The sequence below is a fragment of the Oenanthe melanoleuca genome, chromosome 2 (assembly GCF_029582105.1).
Source record: "Oenanthe melanoleuca isolate GR-GAL-2019-014 chromosome 2, OMel1.0, whole genome shotgun sequence".
NCBI lineage: Eukaryota > Metazoa > Chordata > Aves > Passeriformes > Muscicapidae > Oenanthe > Oenanthe melanoleuca.
This window is the reverse complement of record NC_079335.1, coordinates 7431783-7454102: the sequence shown is the minus strand read 5'-3', so window position 1 is coordinate 7454102 and position 22320 is coordinate 7431783.

Here is a 22320-nt window from a genome sequence, read left to right as displayed (position 1 = left end):
TAAACATCAAAACATTTGGCTTCAGAAGAAACAACTAATTAGCTTGGAACACTGCAGATGAACCATAATACCCTTAAATGACACAATTCTTTCTAAACCTTCTGTTAAATCTTGTTGCTTCCACAGGCTGTCTCAATGAGTTCATATAATGTGATGTAGCTCTTTTTGTTGTTGTTGTTATTTGGATATTAAGTAAAATAGTAGAAATTTCCCCTGGTTTTTTTTTGCTGAATGGATGTTCTGCCTAGAGAATAGGATTCTGTACAGCAGCTAATTTCCTGCTGGCCCTTGCAAGTGCTTTGACATGCAGAAATAGGATCTACACTGGCATCCAAATGTCTGAGATACATTGAAATAATGCCAGAGAAGGCTGAAAGTCCAACAGAATAATTTAAAGGTGTGACACAGGAAGAACACCTAAAGGGATTTACAGCATATGGTGTAAAAGGCAACTACCTTAGGGACAGAGTGATAAACAATATTTAGAGAATGTGTAAAATAATGTCAGGAAGAGTGTAAAATTTGGAAATGATTAGTAATATTTAGTTATCAGGTCAATTAGCTGGTGGAATAATATATACAGGGCAATAATAACTTGGAATAACTGAGAAGGAAATCTGCTTTGAAATTGCCCATCACAAGCAACTGAGAGTCACCACCCCTGCATCTGTGAGAAAAGCAAAGGGGTTTCCAAGAGAGATGAGAGCTTTTCAGAATATACAATGAAATACAAATGTCACTGAATCTCACCCACCTCAGTGTCCTTATTCCTGGAGAATCCTCACCTGCAGTTCTTTGAGACAGTGAGATCCCATGTTCAAGACACCAAACTGGGGCCATGGTGAAGAAATCAACAGTAAAAGTTGATTTTTTGGAGGTCTGAGCTGCTGTGCAAAAGGAATCTGGGCACGAATTGCTCAACCCATAATGACAAAAAGAGGAAAGATTTTTACTAAAAAGTACTTCCTTTTCTTCATTTTTTCAGTTCCAGAGGGGGTAAACCAGGTTAATGCAGCACAAAGAAACTGGGTATGAATACATTTAGATAGAAACCAGGAAGTTTAGACAGAATCTAGAGAGTTTCCAACTCTCTGGGTCACAACCAGTAAACAAAAGTAAGAAGTTTTGAGACAGACTGATCAGCAGCTCATGTGGATAAGAAACTGTGCACCTGCAATAGCAGGGAGCAGAATCTGATGACCCTTCTGGTCTAACATTCCTAGTAATGGAAAATAGAGCAGCCTGATCAATTACTCCTGATTCAGTAAATTGTCTTTATTTGTGGCTGACTTAAAAACCACATGGGAATTTAGCATCTATTTAATTATTAGACTGAATTAGAGCTTTACCAAGCACTGCAAGCTAATGTATTTTGATAACAATAATTAAATTTCTTGATGCAATATTGTGTTGCTAATGGAAAAAAAATGCATCATAAAGCAAACTAAAAATACAGCATAAAATAAACCAAATTTATAATTAAAATATAGTATAAACACTGCAGTACTCATTTTATTTTTTCATAGCAGACAGTCGGGGATGGTTTCTCTAAAGCAACAGAAAAACAGGTGTTATATCATCCAAATATGAATAATTTAAAAAGCCAGGGTATATCATGTTCTGTGTGTTTATTCTGGTCAAACATTGCATTGATTTTGTGCTATCTTCTGCTTTAAGTGCATGCTATTAAAACTGTGTGCCATTTCCATACTGCCGAAATGCTGTTACTAACAAAGAGAAAGGAGTCTTTTTAAAGGTCCATTAATATTTACTTGACAAGGATTTTGGTGGAACTGGAATCATCATTACCTTCCAGCAGAAGAGACCAAAACAGCACCAAAAATAAAAGTGAGAAGTTCAGATGTAATTAAAGAGAAAAGTCATTGATTCCATTCTCAAAGCAGATCCCAGTAACCTAAAGAATTATTAGTGGAGACAGCATGGTGATGATCAAAGGAGAAGCTTGCAAGAAATAAAGATTTTCAATACTGTGCTGTTTTCATGGCTGCAGGCCTAGAGCCAATATAGTTATGAGTAACTGCAAAGCCAGGTTAAAGTAATACATTTATTTTTTTTTATGGAGAATGTGCTTTCAATTTTGGAAATGTAACAAAAAGCAGTTTGCATTTGCATTACTTGACAAGTGGGAGCAGAGAACATGGTTCAGTTTAATTGCTGGAACTACTAAGATATTCTTTTATGATGAAGTCATTTAACTAAACAGCTGCATGCCAAAAATCTTCAACATTCCATTTCCATGATTTATTTTAAAAAATTGATTTACAATTGTCCCACACAGTGTGTTGTCTATTGGGTGTCCTGGATAGAATATGCAAACTATCCTAATGCTGCCATTTTTCATCAGAGACCCCTAGAAGAGGTAGTGATTGAAAGAATCACTAAAGGAAAAAATTGGCAGAAACTTTGTGGTTTGATGGCAAATGTGGCAAATGAAAGGAGAAAAATTAAGGAAGCAAATGAAAACTTAATTGCCAAAGGTAGCAGCTCCAGTGGCAGCACAATCAGCAGTGGAGCACTCCAGAGAATTCCTCAGCTAGGGAATCTCAGGGAAACACCCAGACCTGGCAGGAAACCACAGCTCATGTCACAGCAGCTGGTGGGACAAGGGCAGGAGCAGGGCAATGGTGCCATGGATCAGAGAAACTCGGGGGACTCACAAGCAGTACCAGAGAGCAGGTGCAGCAGTTCCTGTGGGTTTGCAAGGAATGGTGTGCAGGGTGAGGCTGTGACTCAGCCAGCGTGGCCAGGGAGCAGTGGAGTTAGAGCTGTGGAGTTACCAGGGCTCGTGGAAAGAGCTTTAAACTAGGTTTGAAAGGGGCAACAGATAAAACCAGGCTCGCTAGAGCTAAGCCAGGGGGAGTGTTCCAGTGAAGCCCCTCAGGCTGAGCACACTGAAGCACATCTGGAATGTCTCTGTAGGAATGTGTGGAACCCCTCAGCCCCTCTGTGGAGCAGGGGATGGAGACCCACGTGGCAGCAAATGAGTAAAAGCTGCTGACATGTCAGAAAGCATGGAAGCACCTGAGAGCAATCCCATGGGAATCATGGCTCCCCTCCCAGCACAGGTGGCAGGGGCTGAAGTGCATCTTCAGCAATGCATGCAGCATGGGCAAGGAGCAGGGGGAGCTAAAAACCATCGTGCAGCTGGAAATCTACAATGTACTTGCATCTCAGAAATATGGCTGGATGGGTCACAGCTGCAGTGGATGTCTGTGGGGTCTTCAGAAAGGACAGGCAAGGAAGGCAGGACAGTGGGTCAGCCCTGTGTGTTTGGGAGTGTTTTGACTACCTAAAACTTGATGATGGTGATGGAAGCATTGAGTGGTTATGGTAAGAATTGGGGGAAGTCCAAGAAGGCAGATATCCTGGGGGAGTCTGTTATAGACGGTCCAGCCAGGACAAAGAGGCCCATGAAACATTCTCTAAGCATCTGGGAAAAATCTCAGAATGGTTGCCCAGCTCACACATTGTGTCACAAGCCCTGCAGTGCTCCAGGCTGGGGCAGAGTGGCTGGAAAGCTCCCAGTGGGAAAGGCCCTGGGGCTGCTGGCCTCCTGGCATTCTGTGCCAGCACTGGTGTGGCCAGCAGGAGCAGGGCAGGGATTGTCCCTCTGTGCTGGGCACTGCTGAAGCCTCCCCATTAATCCTGAGTTCAGTTTTGGGATGCTCAAAGCAAGAAAAATAGAGGTGTTGGAGGGAGTGAGGAGCAGGACAGTGGAGCTGGGGAAGTGTGTGGAGCACAGCTGTGATGAGGAGCAGCTGGAGGAGCTGGGGGTGATGAGCTGGAAGAAAAGGAGGCCCATGGGGACTTCATTGCTCCCTACAGCTCCCTGAAAGGAGGGTGTGGTCATGTGGGTTTTGGTCTCTTTTTCCTGAGTGACAAGTGATGGACAAGAGGAAATGTCCTCACGTTGCACCCAAGGAGGTTTAGATCAGATGTTAGGAGAAGTTCTTCATGGAAAGTGTTGTCAAGCATTGGAACAGGCTGCCCAAGGAAGTGCTTGAGTCACCTGGAAGTATTTAAAGGACATGTGGTAAAGGATGTGGTACTTAGGGACATGGTTTAATGGTGGGCTTGGCTTGTAGTTGGATTCAATGATCTTAAGGGTCTATTCCAACACAAAGATTCTGTGACTGTGTGTGTGGTGGAAGTCTTCATACTTCCAATATCTGTTTTCCAAAGAGAAGCTCCTAACAAAATTCATTGTAATTTCAGATCTAGAATTTTCACTCACTCCGTAGAAATCTTTCACATTTGGTCTTGAACAAATCTCAGGGACAGAGCCAGTAGTGTGTCACAGGAGGTGAGTCTGAAGGAGAGAAAAGATGGTTTGCAGTTCCTCAGAGAAAATATACTTAAAGCAAAAGTGTCCATGGAAAAGGAAAGTAGAACGAGGTCTCCACACAGAAGAATAAGAAGAGGAAACCACATTTACATTTGCTGATCAGCTTCTCAGAGGAGAGGGGGCACTGCTGACCAATGACAGTGAGAAACTCAAAATAGGACTTGCTTTTTTACTGCAGACATTTTATGCCAATGACAAAAAAACAAAAAAACAAAAAAAAAAAAGAAAAACCACCAAAACAAAAAAAAAAAAAAAAAAAAAAAAGAGGAAGAAGATGGCTTTTGGCTGCACTGCTTAGTTGTAGTGTTGGACTTACTTGATGATCCTTGTGGGTCACTTCCAACTCAGGATATTCTGTGATCTTGGTTTTACTTGAGATGTTCACCCCACCTCCAGCTGCTGGTACAGAAACACAGGACACTGCACAGACAACAGAGATGCTCAGATATGCTCTGGCATCCCAAATGCCATTCTAGGTTAAAAAAAATTCATTTGAGCCTATGATATTCTCAGTACAATTTGTCTGTGAGGTTAACCTTGGTGGCTGTTGGTTATGGGCTGTGAGAATTTGTAAAGAATTTGTAAATTTGAACTACCAACAGACTGCGAGGGTCAGAAGCATTCCCAGTCCTGATAATGGCAAACAGAGAGGAACCTGGAGGTTCCTGGAGGAAATACAAACCTCTCAGCATGGAATGATAGATTTCTGGATCAAATAATCAGAACAGCCACGTGCAAGAATCTGGAAAATAAGGAGTCAGATAAGAAAATATACCTATATGCCAAACATTAAATCATGAGACAACATGAGTAGTTTCCTTCCAAAACTAGACAGAAGTTCACACATCAGCAAAGAAATTTTGGGTTTCATACAGTTTATTTGTCACAACTATATTATAAATAAGAACAAGTGCAGTCTAAATAAAATCATGTAGAGCAGGTGCAGATATAGTGGGACACCTGCACTTCACCCTTGTAGTGTTCACAGGTGAGAATTTTCATCAGTAGTTTTTGCCAATTTGAGAAAAATGTATTGGGTGTGGTCCCATCCTTCTGTTCAGTGTTTAACAGCAAGATTTAATGAATTTTCAAGTGGTGTGAAGGCACTGCTGAGCCTCTTTGAGAGCTGTTGTGATCTCATTATTGAGAGATGCCTCTACCAGAATTAAGGTGCAAATGAGACCATATGTCAAAGTCAATAGTATTGATTTTATTTAACAGTAGATTTTAGAGATTATATATATAAATCAAAATAAATGGAAAATGTGTGGTGGGAGAGAAAGAGAGTGAGAAAGAGACAGATTAGACAGACAGATATAACAGCCTGTGGATCCAACAGTATCCTGTTGGTCCTTCTTCACCCTGGGCTTCAACACTGGGGATCCTGAGGTTGTTCAAAACTTTTCACAATTTGTACATTTTAGCAAACAAATGCTTATTTGCTTCACAGTTCTATGGGTTAAATGATTCCCTGCTTTCTAATGCTGATGATTAGCCCCATGCTCAGCCTTTCTCTTTCCTTGAGTGGGTTTCTTTGAGTCAGTGGGTTATGGGAATCCCCTCCTGCAGGAATTACCTTTTACCTCTCAGGGCTGATTTCAGCACAGTTGCTGAGTTATTTCCCTTGTGGGTTCATTTGTGCCCACTATCAGTGCTCCCCTAGGCCTGAGGTAGCCCTGGGACAATAGTATCACCTTTATTTTATTCCCATCAGGTGGTTTAATTTACTTCCAAGTTCCAGGAATCCTTGGGTCATATTTGAGGGGAAGTCCATGGGAGCAGCTGCCCTCTGGCTATAGCTTGGGGTGATACCAGGGATGTGAACAGACAGTTTTCCACAGTGGGAACCCTTGCTTGGATGCATCAGCCAGGATGTGCCAGCCAGATCTCGCCAGGCCCAGAGCCAGCACCACCCTCCTGCTCCATTCTGCAAAATCCTTCTGCAGCCTTAGCTTTATTTGAGACAGGCAACTGTGATTTTTTTAAGTCCTTACAGGACAAGGTCAAATTTGCAGATGATCTTGACATTTGAAATATGCAGGGTATAATTCAATATGAACACATGCAGGACAGGAAGAATTGACTGTACAAACACACCATATGGACCAAGGCCCCAGGGAGCAGCTATTCAGGAAAGGGGATGGGGATGTTGTGAGTCACAAGCTGGAGATGAGTCAACAATGTCCTGGTGTGTGAAAAAGTAAAAATGATCCTGGGCTTTGTGAAAAGCAGCATGTAGCCTACACAGGACTGTGAGGCTGCAGACCTTGCTGAAGATATTGATTAGTATTTGTAATCGTGTAAGTGCTGGCTGACAGGCAGTAAGAGCAGATCCTGCAGAGGATGTGATCACAGATGAACTGTTTGCCTAAGATAATCCTGCAAAACCAGGGTAAGGGAGAGAAATTAATTAAACACAGGGTGGGCAGCACCCTTTGCCAGGAATGGAACGTGTGCTTTTCTAAATTATACAAAATAACACAGGACTGTTTTGACTGGTGTATAATATTAGGTTATAAGCGTTATAAATATAGGATAAAAGGCTTTTCTGCACATGCAGAGGAGAGCCCAGGCACACAAGGGCAGCAGGAGAGCTCAGAACTTGTCTTGGTCAGATACACGATCTGCACAAGGTGTGATGAAATGACCACAGCCCCATTCCCTGTTCCCCAGTACAGTGCAGGGGAGGAGCTAGAGAATTTGGGAGTGAAATTGAGCCTGTGGAGAAAGGAGGAGTTGGGGGGAAGGTGGTTTAAAATTTAGCTTTTATTTCTCATTATCCTATTCTGAATGGATTTGTAATAAATTAATTTCCCAAATTAAACTCCCATTTGCGCATGATGGTGTTTGGAGAGTCCTCCTCACACCCTGCCCTTATCTCAACCCTCTAGCCTGCTGTTCCATTTTCTCCCCCATCCAGCTGAGCAGGGCAGTGACAGAGAACCTTTGGTGGGTGCCTGGAGTCCAGCCAGAGTCAGCCCACCAGACCCACAGCCACGAGTTTTTGCACCAAACCAAGCCTGTGGCATTGCTGTGAAAAGTGAGACTGTGGGTCAGTGAACACAGAACACTGACAGCAGATGACAACAGCCACAAGAGTACATCTTTCCTCATCCAGCCCCTGTAGGACCTCAGGTGGTGACTGATTTGGGTAATTTAGGAAAGAAATTTATCTAATGGGAGAAGGAAAAAGAATGCTGGACTTTTAATTTCAGCATGAGCTGTTCTGGCAGGAGCCCTGCCTGTGAGAATTGTAAAGCCCATTTTGCTCAGAGATGTCTACAAGCAGGTTAGATCATCATCTGCCAGGATGGCTTAGCTAAAGCTGAACTTGTCTTTGGTGAGTCAAAACATGCTAAAAAGTTGATAAGATTCCCAGTCACTGACAGACTGCAGTGAAGACACACACTAATTCCCTGCAACAGCTTTCACAGAGAATGATGCTACAAAAACAGTCATGTAAAGAGCCAGGACAGACTTGTCCTGATGGGAAACATTCCTAATTACATCTGGTTTCAGACCTACGGGAGGCAGGCTGCCTTCTTTGCCAAAAGCATTTGAGAGCTGCAGTAAATTAAAGCAGAAGTATTCGAAGTTCAAACCACACAATCTAGAAAATCATATTTCATGTACATCAAGCACGTTTCAAAATCAATGACAACCATCTAAAGCAGGCAGGAGATCATTCTAAAACTCACTAACAACTGAAATGGATTTATTGGCTCAAAACTACACTGATATGGAAATAATGTTTCATGTCACATAATATACTCTATCAATTTCATTTCTGAAGAAATATATTTTATTTATCTCAAATCCTACACACAGTGGAACAAAATATGTGATAATAGATCTGGGCCAGCAAAAATGTATATAAGTAAATTTGGCTTTTTGCCTGGGATTTGAGAGGACTGTCAGAAGATGAAGTAAATGCTAGGGCAGCAGATGCTAAACCCAACAATGACTGCAGAGTATTTCTTGCAGAGTATTTTACACATTTAAAAAATAGAGACTACTTCTGTCTGTTTTTTGTTTAGTACCAGACTCATGTGAAGATACAGATGCAGCTTTAGGAAGAAAAGCAGCAAAATATCAACAGTGGGGTAGGCAACACATAGACTGTTCTATACAGCCTGAGTTCATGATTTCCTCACAAGGTGCCCAGGCTCCAGTTTGTGGAAAGGACACTCTACCCTGTACAAAAACCAAAGGCTGTGAAAGGTCAGACAGAGCATTAAATGCTGCCAAGGGGTGCCTGTGAGAGTGTCTCTAGTATCCTGTCTGATCTCAGACTCTGGGAAGGTCTCTCAGCAGGGACAGTGATCAAGTGAGCAAGGCTCACACCGTCTGCTCTCCCGTGGGACTTTTACAGAAAATGCCACATCCAGGTGATGGATGCAGTCTGAGTCCTCTGGGCCTGGGGAAGGGATGGAATGGAGCTGCCCCAGGCTCTGGACATGCTGTGGAAGAGGCAGCCAATGTCCAGCATTGACTCAGCTGAGATGAGGGAACACAGGTGATGTCTCTGCAAGAAAACAAAGTGCTCTGGCCAGCAAGGATAGCATTGCATCAGCACTTCTTGCTTTGTTTGCACCCAGGCTGCCCCAGTCAGCATGGAAAGCATCCTCCATTTCCAGCAGAGCCATTCCAGCCCCAGGCAGAGAGAGCCTGCTCCTACAGGGCATTCTGTGCAGGCACCAGAGCTGTCTCTGTCCTCTGGCCATACACATCTTAATGGATCTCAAACTATTCTAAGAGAGGTTAATCACTGCAGATAGGGAAAGAACTAGCAGGAAATAAACTTTTTTTCGGCAATGCCCGGCAGCAAGTTAGGATAAATCAAAGCTCCTCCTCTCTGCTCACCTTCCCAGCAGAGATGAACAGTGGAAATACCAAACAAGATACATTAACAGTAAAAAGTGAGATTTTTAAAGCATCAGTATACTTTTAGTAATCCCAGGTGTTATTAATAGCAGCACTATGGGCATTTATTTCCCCCATATTGAAAGAAGAACTTTAATCCCCTATTGATTGAAGCTAAAGTGCAGGACACATTGCCATTTACATGATTGATTCATGTACCTTGAGGGAATCAAGTCATCTGTAAACCAAATTTTTTCTTTCTTTACAGGTCCCTGTTAGATAAATGTCTCTGTAAGCAAAATATCTTTAAATTAAGGGCAAGAGGTGAAATACATTGCTAGCAAAAGCAGGCAGGGCTTCAGTGAAGTCCAAGTGGAAAATCTGACCTGATAAACACATTTTCTTGAGTTGTGAGAAGGTAATTTGGACTCAAGAAAGATAATCTTAAGACTGATAAATTACATGACTCCATACAAAAGTTACACTTGGGAGAAAATGATATTCACCTGTTTATAGATAATAAAAATGCATTTTCCCCAAAAGAACAGGTTATTGAAAAAGCCCAATCTAGTGTCTAATTCAAACAGCTGGGATGTACTTTGGTGTTCAGAAAGTGACAAACATTCCCCCTACTAAAACTCAAGCAAAAAATGAGAAGCTTGAATATCCTGGTCACTTCTTAAAAGGAAGACTGGAAACCTGTTCAGAAAGTGCAGATAAATCACCCAAGGAATAAAGGCAGGAGGAGGAGAAAGCCCCAGGGGCCTCTGGTGTGAGCGACATCTCCTTAAGTGTTCTCTCTGAAACCTTCATGTCAAAGTTTCTCCAGTCTCTGACAAACAGCATTTTTACTACATTCAGCTCAGCAGGGAAAGTGTGATAACTTAGAAGGATGAAATTCAAAAGCATTTCTGGTTCATTTGAAATAGCAGCAGCCATGACTAGGTAATAGAAAACAAAGTTCTTTTCATTGCTGTGAATCCCAATGATGCCATCTCAGGCAGGAGTGATAATGTTTGATTTTTCTTCTACCTTTGTCATGCAGGGACTGAGTGCCTTGAGGGAGGGAATGAAACACCAGCTCCCAGCCTTCAGACAAGTATATATTTATTTATATGCTGAACAACAAGGCTAAGGAGTTGTGGATATAATACAAGGGGGCTTTCCACCTACAGCACTCAAAGCCATGAGCAGAGTAATTCAATAATGTAAGGTTTAGATCTGGTTGGTGGAAAAATCGAATTTCTATTTTCTCATTGAAGTGCAGGTGGGTGACCATTGTCCACCCCAGCTGCTTCCAAGGCTGGCCTGTGTGTGTCCTACCACCAATGGATCATGTCAAAGTGGTGAAGAATGGTGTCATGCTATAGACACCTCTTTGTCACTGCACATGCCAGCTGCTGTGAGCACAAGATTGGTCATTACAGAATTTCCCACACACACATTTTTATGTATTACTGTTGGCAGAGCTAAAGTGATTGAGGACTGCCCAGTACACTGTATCTTCCCAACAGGGTAACTTGCAAGGAAATTATTATTGGAAGACACTTGTACAAAACAAGGTAAACAAACCACTTCTTCATCTTCCTGGAGAGAACAGCTTTCACTTACTACAACACTATAAAGCATTCTTGTTAAATTTAGCTACAGAGATTATTTCTCTGCCTAGTCACGCCAATGTTCTGGCCACTGGGTCAGGGGGTAGAAGTGGGTGATGCAGCTTTTAGGAAACTACCCATATTTCCAAAGCCATGCAGGAAGGAGCCTGGTTATTTAGCTCAATTCCCTTCTTCCTGAGTAAGTTTTCATTTTCATGCATTCTTATGCAGCCGTGTCTCAGCTGGATATTACAGTGCCAACATTTTGAAAGGAAAATTGCTTTCTGTTTCTCATAGTAGTTCATGCATAAAGCATCCCTTATGATATCCAAAAATACAGCTCAGGTCTTCTCTGCTTTTCCAGATCTGTGGTCCTTATTATCATGTCCAAAGGACCAGGAATTACCCTGCCGTAGGGCAGGACTGAGAAAAGAAGGATGGCATTTCTGTCTACTTTCTGCATGCTGAGGAGAACTCACTTAATTTTAAAATTATTTGGAAAAAGGCAATGTGTTTCTGAAAATTTAGTGCAATGAAACTAAACTGAACAAATGAAAAAGTGCCAGGTTTTTCCCATAGCTGGCTGCAGTATGTTCATTTCTGCTTGTTTGTCACTCAGAATAATGCAAAGAAAGGTTTATTATCTACTACCAAGAATGGTTTATCATGTCTGTTTAAATGGCTATAAAAGAGCTTTTGGAGAAGCATGAAGCTCTATTTATGTTACAGGCAGCACTGCAGTAGCAAAAGGCACATTTCTGCAAACTTCTTGGAGGAGGTGAAGAGTTTATTTTTCCTTTTAAAACACATCTGCAATCAACACTATCAGAAGGCACCAGACAATGCCATAACATAAATCCTGTGTTCATCTGTTCCACAGAGCCCCATGGCTGGGGGCTGCTCCTCCTTCTCTGGGTGGGAGGGCTTGCAGGCACCCTCTCCTCACCTGTGAGGTGAGATACAGCACTGCCAGCTGCTCCTTGGTTAGCACAGGCATTTATTGCACTTTTAACCCCTCTCTGATTTGTCACAGCATTTTCTTGCACTTCTGTGAAGATTATCCTCGCTGCTCCTAAGGGAGATTATCCGGAGCCAAATAAAACAAATCCTCAGAATGGGTGTTGAGTATGAATTTAACAACAAACCATCCCACCAGGGGTCCTCTGCAGCCTCCAGTGTGCTGCTGCTGCTGCTGCCATTCTCTGCTTTCTCCCCCTTGGCCACAGCCCAGATGTGCTCAGTCTGCAGCTGGATGGCACAGGAGTGAGGGGCAGATGGAATGTGCAAGTTATTTTGTAAACTGAGGGCTAGAGAGGACCAGGAACAATCAAATGCTTGACAGAAAGCACCCATGGACTGGAAAACAGACACACACAGAATACCTCCCTTGAGGCATCCAAGCACGAAATATTCACACCCCAAAAGGGTCCCCACAGTGACAAAATGGCAATTTTGGGAATGATGAATCAGACCTTCCATTTCCCCCGTGTTTTGCTGGAAGTAGTTACAAATCATCTCCAGCATTACAAGTGCACCTCAGACACAAAGGAGATGGAAAAGGGGCTAATTTTAACCCATTAAGAGTTTTCAGGCTGCCAGACTCAAGTTGTGTGTCTTTGTGAGGCTGAAATAGAGAGAAGGCACCTAAGAGTGCTTGAGAAAAATTAAAGGCTAGCACAAGCACATCACAAATTCAAAGAAATCCTGCAGCTGGGATTTAGAAGAGCACTGGTACAAAGCAATAGCTTATAAATCCTTGATTCCCTGAAAAAACACTAATGCCAGTCATCTGAAGCTTTTTACTTATTGCCTGCCTACACTGCTGCCTTTCAGTTTGAGCATTTGAGGAGAAACTTCTCTGGACAACAGAGTGTGATTAAACTTTAAAATCCAATTTGTGACACAATCTTCTATACTTTTTGAAGAGAAAAGGTGGTATCCCACCTAAAGTTAACAATAGAGCAGACCCTCTCTTGCTGGTTTGCACAACATGAGAAACTTTTGGGGGGGCAAAAAAAAAGAAAAGAGAAAACTTATGGAATTGGAAGGGGCTGGCAGGGTGGGGAGAGAAAGACTTTGCTGGTTGTATTTAGGGTTTTATATAGAGGCTTTTATAAAGGGAGAAAGATTAAAAACATATTTTGGGGGAAAACTGTGCAGAATCTGTTCAGAGCCCAGTCTGTGCCACTCCAGCCCTGCTCACTTTTAAACAGAGGTGGAAGCAACAAGGCCAGAACGCTCCATCTTCTGATTAAAAAAACAAAATATGAGTGGAAGGAATTGTTATCACTGTATTTGCAGCACAGCAGGCTGACTTTTTTCCTTTCTTTTTCTCCTAACTTACTTGCACAAGTGGTTCATTAATAATTCATGCACTTCTAAACGGCAGGGCAGGCTGCTGCTTTGTCACCTCTCACAATGGCTGAGTGACAGCCTGGCTCTGACTCCAGGCCACTGTCTTTGACTATCTGCCGGGGAGACACATCACTGTCCTTCCTCTGTCATTCAGTCCCTGACACGGTGTGACAAGTGCTGGCCTGCTCTGCCATTCCCTTCACCCTCCCACAGCAGAACCTGCCATTTTCAATGCAGGGTCTGCACCCTGTGCCCCAAAGAAGGAGATTTATGTTAATGCTGCTGCTGACTTGCTGGTCTGCTTCTGCTGGTTGTTATTCCTCTGGATACAAATTTGGATTGACCGTGCTTCAAAAAGCACAGAGTTTAAATGCTGCTCTGGGACCAGCACCCAGCTAAAGCCCACAGGATAATGGTGTCCCCAGGGTGGTGAGAGGGAAAAAAACTGCTTTTTTTTTAGCAAAAGTCTCAGGTGACAATGCCAGATTTTAGGGCAGACAATAAGGGATCACACACAGAAAGAATTATACATTACCTATCCATGCCAAGGAGCTTTTTGGCCTGAGCTGGCAGGGCAGAGTGTTACCCCTGCAGAGCCCTTCCAAAACGTGTGCAGGGCAGTGCAGGCAGGACACAGCACGTCCCTTCCACCATGAACCAACACGGGATGCTCTGCAGAGCTCCCTAAAGAAAACAGCTCTGCTCTCTGTGGGAAGATAGGTTGTAAGGATGGTGCAGACAGCAATTTTCCTCAATGAATTCCAGCTGTACTGATTGCCAAGGAGTGGAGACAGCCTTGCCTGTGCAATGAGGATGGGGGTTGTAAAAGAGTTAGCTGGAGAACCAGAGTCTGGTGGGGTTCAGGATGGAGTCTGCTGGCTGTGCTGTGAGGAGGAAGGGACATGTGGTTGTGCAAGGGACAGACAGGGTAAGGCACAGGTTGGGGTGTAGCCAGTCATGCAGAAGGAAAGTTGCAGAGAGAAGCAGGCAGTGCTGTGTGGAGCTGCCTGAGAGAAGTCCACTGACAGAAGGCAGGAAGAGTTTTTAATAAGAGACTGGTGATGGTGCTAGTTGTGTCTATCTCGATGTAATTTCTACAGCTTCTTTTCCAGGTGCTTGGAAGTTGGGGGTGTTTTTGACAGGCACCAGAAAATCCCTTGTGGCTCCCTCTGACTCTGCCAGCAGCAGGGCAGCACATGCTGGATGTGCTCAGCCAAAATCTCTCCGTTCCCCTAGTGAGCAGCATCCCTCCCATCCCTGACAGAGCAGCCAGGCACCGTGCTGCTGATTCCAGGAAAGGGCTGGAGCCTTGAAGGGTTTCCCAATTTCTAGAGCCTTGATCTTCCCAGATGCAGGGAGGCAGGCAAGTGCAAAACAAGGATTAAGTGGTAGGCAGAGCTGGCGGTGCCAGTCCTTGGTGTCCACCTGGGAGGAGGCTGCAGAGGGGCGTTCCCTGCACGCTGCTATAAACACAGGGACAAGATGCTGCCCGAGCATCCTTCTCCCGTGCTGAATGCTGCTCCCTTTATCCCTCCCTGCTGCAGAGCTGTTGCCAATTACAGCCCTTAAAGAAGAACAGCTGGCACTTGTTTGAGTACAGAGTTCTCTCCAAAGCCCACAGAAGCTGATGAAAAAAAAAAAAATTCCTTTCTTTCAGTGGATTTTGGATCAGATTCAGAGAGACCTGATGGTTTAGAAAGCAGGGGGTTGTTATTCCCCACCACCCCCCCATTCCTTTGTTACTTCTCCATCTCATGTTTGTGGCTAGGGACCATTTCTTTTTCCAATCCATACAGCCAGTGACAGGAGGTTGGGGCTGCTTGACCCCCTCCCCTCCATTTTTAGAGGAGATGTTAATTAAAAAACTCCACAGCAGGGCTGAAACTACTAGAAAGGGAGAAAGAATGAGGCAGAACAGCAAACAGCAGCAGATTTTCATTGTCCTTTCCTCTGTGATGCTTTTTCCCATTTAAGTCTTTCATGGCTGTTCCAAGCATTGCTCAAAGCTCAATTTGTCTTGCACACAGATCTAACTGAAAGGTACTAAGCAAGTCCTAGCTACCTAGTCAATTAACATGTAATCTTTGACATTTTGTATCAGCAGCAGCTGCCAAATGGGTTTTTTTCTTTATCCAGCATGAAATATATTGCTTGAGTGCTTGAAAATTTGATTCATGTTACATTTTTTCCACATTCACCTAGGATGCTCTCTTCCAGTCCCATGGTGGGGAATTGCACTGAGTTTTGCCTCTGAAATTATCAATGGAACTCTTCTTGAGCTCAGGGAGTAACAAATTAATCCAACAATTACTGTGTTGGGTGGTCGAAATTTTCTTTCCTTTCACCTTGTCCTTTTGGGGCCAAATTTTCATTTTCACACCTGTAAGGCTCTGACCAGTGAAGAGATGGTGTGTTTGGATGGCCACAGCAGCTGCTGCACTGCCTTCCATTAAAATGTTCCCTTTCCTTCTGTACAAACAGCTCAGCTGCTCCTGAGACAAGTCCTGAACCCAACACACAGCAGCAACTTTAGCTGAGATAACCTGGTGTTATCAGAATGGAAACAGGAGAAGTTCAGCTGCTGGTGCTTCACAAGGCAAAAAGCACCAGGGGGTGTGAAACAGCTGAGGGCTGTCCTCACCATCCTTCCCAAGACACCAGGCCCTTTATTTGCAGTGCATTGACACCTTGAGCAGCTCTGGCAGAAAACATGACTTCACTGGACAGCACAGGTACCTCAGGAGGACAGGGACTGTAAATTCTCAGATAACTGTGAAAGATTCCAGCTGAGGTTTCAATTGGTACAGCTACAGAAGTATTTAATAATGGTAATTAAATTACTATCACTGCTCTGTAATTTGATAATGTGTAATAAAAGGGTGCCTGTTAGTTTAAAATATGCACTAAATATAGCAGCTGCAATGAGCTCCATCTTGCTCACCTGTCTGTATCACTGTTGAATCCTCATCAGTCACAACATGTCTGAGATTCCATATCAGTTCAAAAAGCTGTAATTATCTGTCTTTAAAAGACTAACAAGTGAGCAGGATTGTATAAAAGGATTAAGCACACACATAAAGATAATGCACTAGAAACTGTAGGTGGACTAATCTCTGAATTGCCTGAGAAGGCTGAAATTTCCTTCTTTTATAGAGCTGCATGTTTTCTACATCTTGTTTAGCTCTGTAGAATGATTGAGATAAACTGCCACCTGTGCCCAGCAGAAAAGCTACAAGAATATTGTCCTGAGAGCTCCAGTTCTGGGCCACTTGCCTGAGCCAGTCACAGCTCTGCCAGTGGTCCTGTTCATCTGAAGGTCATGCAAACATGAGTAAGCTTCACATCAAGGGATACCCTCACTGTTTCTCTTAATACTTGTGAAAACCAGAGAAGATGATAGCAACACTCAGAGTGATCATCATCATTGTGTTAATGGCAGCCATGGAAGAAAGGCTCCAGCTCAATGAGCTATGATTTCTTTTGCAAAGAAAAAAAAAAAAAGGGAGAATCTAAAACCCAGATCCATAAGGAAGTGATTTACTGCAGTGCTGTGTGGACTGTGTATCCTACAGCAGAGTGGAGTTCAGGCCTGTAAAGAGATTTCTGCCATGTGAGTGTGTCTGGTGCATCCCCAGCACCAAGGGGCTGTGCCCCCATTCCTGCTGCCCTCCCACAGCAGAACAGCTCCACCCCAGGTTCTCTTCACAGGATGGTCAGTTAAACCAAGCTGCTGAAGCAGACAAACCCAGCCAAAGGACAAATCAAGCTGCACAGAATGTCTCGTTGCCAAGGCAGAAATGTAACATCCAACAGATGCAGAGGGGCTGCTGGACTCCCAGTGCCAGGAAACACCACCAGGAATTAATGGCAATTTGGTCTCCATGAAAAAGGAAAGCCATGCCCTGAGATGCACAATCCAAACACTGCAGCTGATAAAAGCAAAAATTAGAGAGAGATTATTCAAAGAATGGTCCAGCAGGTAAGAGTTTACCATCTTTTATGAAAAGTGGATCAGTATAAGAATAGTCTCAATGAGAGAAGAAATTAATTGCAGTCAGTGTTGCTGATGTATGAGCAGAAAGGTCACTGAGGGTCTGGAGCAGGAGCTGAAGAGATTGAAGTTTGCATTACACAGTGTTAGATGGCAATGCAGAATAATTATTTTTGCAAGCCTGCAAAGGATTAAACGGGATGAATCCAGTTGCAGCCCACTCCATCAGCTGTGTGACACTAATTAATATGCAGATTAGAAAAAGAAAACCCAAAACCCAGACATTTACTCTGCACTAAGGCAATATCCTTCCTTCAAAACTTCAGTGACATCTCAGGCTTTACCACAACAGTGCCCAAATTACTTCCAGTGCACAAAGATATTAATGAATTAATTTTCCAGGCTTTTTTTAATGCCAAACAACTTAATTTGGGACTATAAACTGAAGTTCTAGTTTCACACTACAAATCTGAAAAGTATTTAGGAAAACAATATTCAATTTACTTACAAAAATACATAATGAGATTCATAGAATAATAGATTGGTTTGAGTTTGGAAATTACCTTAAACATCCTCCAGTTCCAATGCTCCTGCCATGGGCAGGGACACCTTCCACTATCCCAGGTTGCTCAGAGCCCCCATCCAGCCTGGCCTTGAGCACATCCAGGGATGGGGCAGCCACAGCTTCTCTGGGAAGCCTCTGCCAGGGCCTCACCACCCTCCCAGGGAAGAATATTTTTTCCTAACATCCAATATAAATCCTTACACCTTTTAGCTCAAAGTCCTTCTCCCTTGTCCTATCACCCCATGCACATTTAAAAAGTCCCTCTCCAGCTTTCTTGTATCACCTCTGGGAATCTGAACATGCTGTAAAGTCTCCTCAGAGCCTTCTCTTTCCTTGTACCACCTTTGGGAACCTGAGCAGGCTATAAGGTCTCCTCAGAGCCTTCTCTTTCCCAGGCTGAACAATCTCAGTTCTCTGAGCCTGTCTTCATAGCAAAGCTCCAGCTCATTGATCATCTCTGTGGACTTGCTCCAACAGGTCCATGAATGACAAAGGATGGCAAGAATAACTCAGTAGGATTGTGACTCCATTTGCACTCAGCAGACACCTTCATCTTAGACAGCCACAGGAGCTTTGTGCAGCCAGAGGTGAGAGGGAGTTGCAGCCAGGGAGAAAAGCCTTATCCACTTCTGCTAGGATGAGCTACATACTGCAGGTGGAAGTGTTAAACTGGTGGAAGTTTCACAACACCTGGATGTGCCTCTTGGTCTGGACTGACTTCCTCAAGGCTCCCCTCCTGCCTGCACACCACAACCCCAAGGGCTCTTGGCTCAGACCCTCCACAGCAGGCTGGCACCTTGGTGGGCCAGTACCTGTCCAAAGAGCTGTTGCAGTGCTCTGGTTTGTGCAGACTTGACCTTTGGATGCTGTGGATTGGTGGTGCAGCTCTTGAGCAAGTCCTGAGCAACTCTTGAGTGTCTGTTTTCACAGCAGCCTCATCTCCTGTTCCAGATACTGCAAGAGTTCCCCAGTGTGTCAGGAGTGCTCCCCTCCCAGCTCCCCCCTCCATCCACAGGCAGCTGGATGCTCATTTGGTGGCAATGAACTCCCAGCCATTAGCAGAGGAGAATTAGTTCTGTTGTTTGTCTGCTGATGCTTTATAATCTCTACATATGCACAGCTAATTTTGTTTTTAACCATACTTGCTGTTCCTCTCAATCTCTAAAACCTCCTGAGAAGTGGTATAATCCCAATGGTTCCCATTTCCATGACACATGCTCCTAAGCACATCCAATTACTGCATGCATAATTGCCAGCTCACATAGGCTCAATTATAAGTTTCTAAATCAGGTATTTAACTAACCCTTCTAAATCACTGGGAGGGTGATTTAAACACAAATTCATATACCCTTGTGGTGTCAGGCTCAGTGAAATGCTTTGGGTTTGCAGCAAATCACACAGTATCCAAGCCCTAGTGCCTTCTGTTTTATAGGCAGGATCTAGAACTAGCAAATTCCTCTAACACACAGAATCCTGTTACATTTCTGAGAATGGGGATAAGGCAAACTGCCTTGAACAGCTGTAGGAAAATGGACCAACCAAAGCATTCAGCAGAACAAAGGAGCACCAAGGGATCTGAAAGCAGAGTGAGAGAGGCAAGGCATTCTTCTGAATATGGAACACAAGGGAATAAACATGAATGTCCAAGTCAGATGGATCTGGGCTGCCCTGGGAAACATGCAATTAAAGGGCAATCTGGCTTCATGCTGAGCTGTGACATGGGACATCCTGCCTAGAAACTTTAGTGGTGCCTCACAGCACCCAGTGACCTCAAGTCTTTGTGATCCAACATAAGCATAAAGTACAGACTCTTACAGCTGGTGAGCAAGGGTGTGAAAGAGAGAAGAAAGTCAAAACCACAGTTTGTAGCCTAAGACAAAACATTCTCTGCTTTTAGGTGTAGCCAGGAGGAAAGAAGTCTCAGCGGTTTCCTAGAGAAAATTATAAATATAGAATTTTGGTGATAAACGCATTAATATTGTTAATTCAAGACAGATAAACTTCTAGTTCAAAATGCTACCAAATTTGACTTTTCAAGAATATCCCTTGTGTGTGGTTTTGCTGGTCCTGGTGTCACACTGGTCCCTGCTAAAGCATCTACAGGGTCTCCAATTCAGGGCTGGACAGTAGTTATATGACAAGTTACCTAAAATCAATATATCTACAGTTCAAAGCTGGTCCCATGAAGATTCCTATGCTGAAAATATCAACCAAAACCATAACTGCTTGAAAAAGAGTGTAACTGAAATCTCTTTTTTTTTTCTTTTTTCAAGAGGAAAGACAACACAAAACTACCCAGCTTCTCTTGGCTGTGTCACAGATTTGCAGCTATCCCTACTCTAATTCTCCATTTACACACATGAAAAAACCCTGTATTTTAAGAATTCATATCAATTCCACCCACTGGGAGGTGAGAGAGATTAAGACCTTCAGGGCAAGGATTTTGGTTGAGATTTTACAGCACCTTCTATAACCACTGACTAAATTTTGAATTCCATTACAGAAAAATAGCAAAATAAAAAATGACAGAATGCAACATAGCGAAATACTTCTTTTTTTTTATTATAAATGTTTGTCATAACTTCTGTTACACTTGGCTTTCTTCTGTAACAGTTTTTAAGGTGATAGATAACAAACCTTTACCAAACCAACCAACCAACAACCTACCAAAAAAACCAAACCAAAACCAAACCAAAACAAGAAAAGACTAAACCAAACCCTCATGAAAGTGAAGAAACCCACAAACCCTCAAATCCTTAATGAGCTTTATTCATAGTGCATTCTCCACCCTCCTTAGTATAAAATACCATGGAATGGATTCTGTGCTGAGTCCCTGTTTTACATAAGGCTAAAGAAATATAAGATTCACCCAAAAGTAACAGCAACTTTACACAAAAGTCTAAGGTTTACTTGCTTCCCTGGTGGGAAGGCTGTGGAGAGGCTCTGTAGTTCAGAGCATCACATGGAAAGCTGGAAGTTCCTCAGGTAAAGTAAAATAAAAATATCATTAGACTAATCCCCAAAAAGTGCAGCACAATCATTTTGGCAGTCCCTTTATTTTCTGCTAAATTACATAGAAATTTAAATTTTCTGTCAGCTTGTTGGTTTGGTTATATTTTCATTCTGACCCAGGAAAATTAAAGCAAGAGGGTGGCTAAAGCACACCATCTACAGCTTTGTCCATGTCTTCAGTTTAAACACACCTTTAGAGGCAGAGAGAGAACTTCAGTGGGCCACATTTCCAATGCAGATACATTATGTTAGCAAAGACCTTTTGCCAGAAAAAAATAATCTACTCAGGAAAGTGGGAAAATAATTTATTCTAAATAAATATATTCAAGTAATACAAAATTAAAACATAGAACCAGGATGGTCCCAGCATTAGCCATACCTGTGTAATGAGTTTTATCCTGTCCCTGTTATGCTCTTTTCCAAAGCAATAAATTCCATATTGGCTGACACCAGGGAAGTCCCCACAAAGCTCAGGCTGTCTCCTTGAGCTTGCCCAAACCCTCTGAGAGCAGAAGGCTCAGGTGAAACTCCTCAGTGTGCTTCAAGGGAAGTGTTAGGGATTAAGGTGATGTTCCAGCTCCCTTGGGGTATATTAGGAAGCTCCTACATGACTTGTTGTTCTGGTTTGACCCTGGCTGGACACCAGGGCCCCCCAAAGCTGTTCTGTCACCTCCTGGCTGGACAGGGGAGAGAAAATGTAACAAAAGAGTCACTGAGCTGAAACAAAGGCAGGGAGAGATCACTCACCATTTACTGTCACAGGTAAAACAGACCAAACTTGGGGAAATTAATTGAATTTATTACTAAGGGTAATGAGAAGTAAAACAAAACCCCTTCACCCTCATGTCTCCCTCCTTGCTGGGCTCTACCTCCTTCCACTCAGGGCTCAGGGGAATAGGGAATGGGGGCTGAGGTCAGCTCATCACAGTGGTTTTGTCTCTGCTGCTGCTTCCTCTGCTCCAGCACAGGGTCCCTCCCACGGGAAAATCCTCCCTGGACTTCCACAGCCTGAGTCCCACCCATGGGCTGCAGCTCTGCACAAACTGCTCCATCCTGGGCTCCTCTCTCCAAGGGACACAGCTCCTGCCAGCACCCCTCTAGGCATGGGCTTCCATGGGCTCACAGCCTCCATTGGGCTGGTTGGGTCTCCTCCCTGGGCAGCAGGTGGGTCTCTGCTCCCCATGGACCCCCATGGGCTGCAGGAGGATCTCTGCTCCCCATGGACCCCCATGGGCTGCAGGGACAGAACTGCCTCTGCATGGGCTGCACCAGGGGAACCTCATCTCTGGCACCTGCAGCACCTCCTTCCCCTCCTTCTGCACTGACCTTGCTGCCTGCAGAGGTTTCTCTTACATATTCTCACTCTAGCTGCCTGCAATTCCTTCTGCACAATAACTTTGTTTCCCTTTTATTAAATACAATGCCACAGAGGAGTTACAACCATCACTGCTGGTCAGCCTGCCCAGTGCCGGGTCTGTCTTGGAGCTGTCTGGCACTGGCTCTGTCAGACACAGGGAGAAGTTTCTGGCAGCTCCTCACAGAAGCCAAACTGTAGCTCCCCTGCTACATG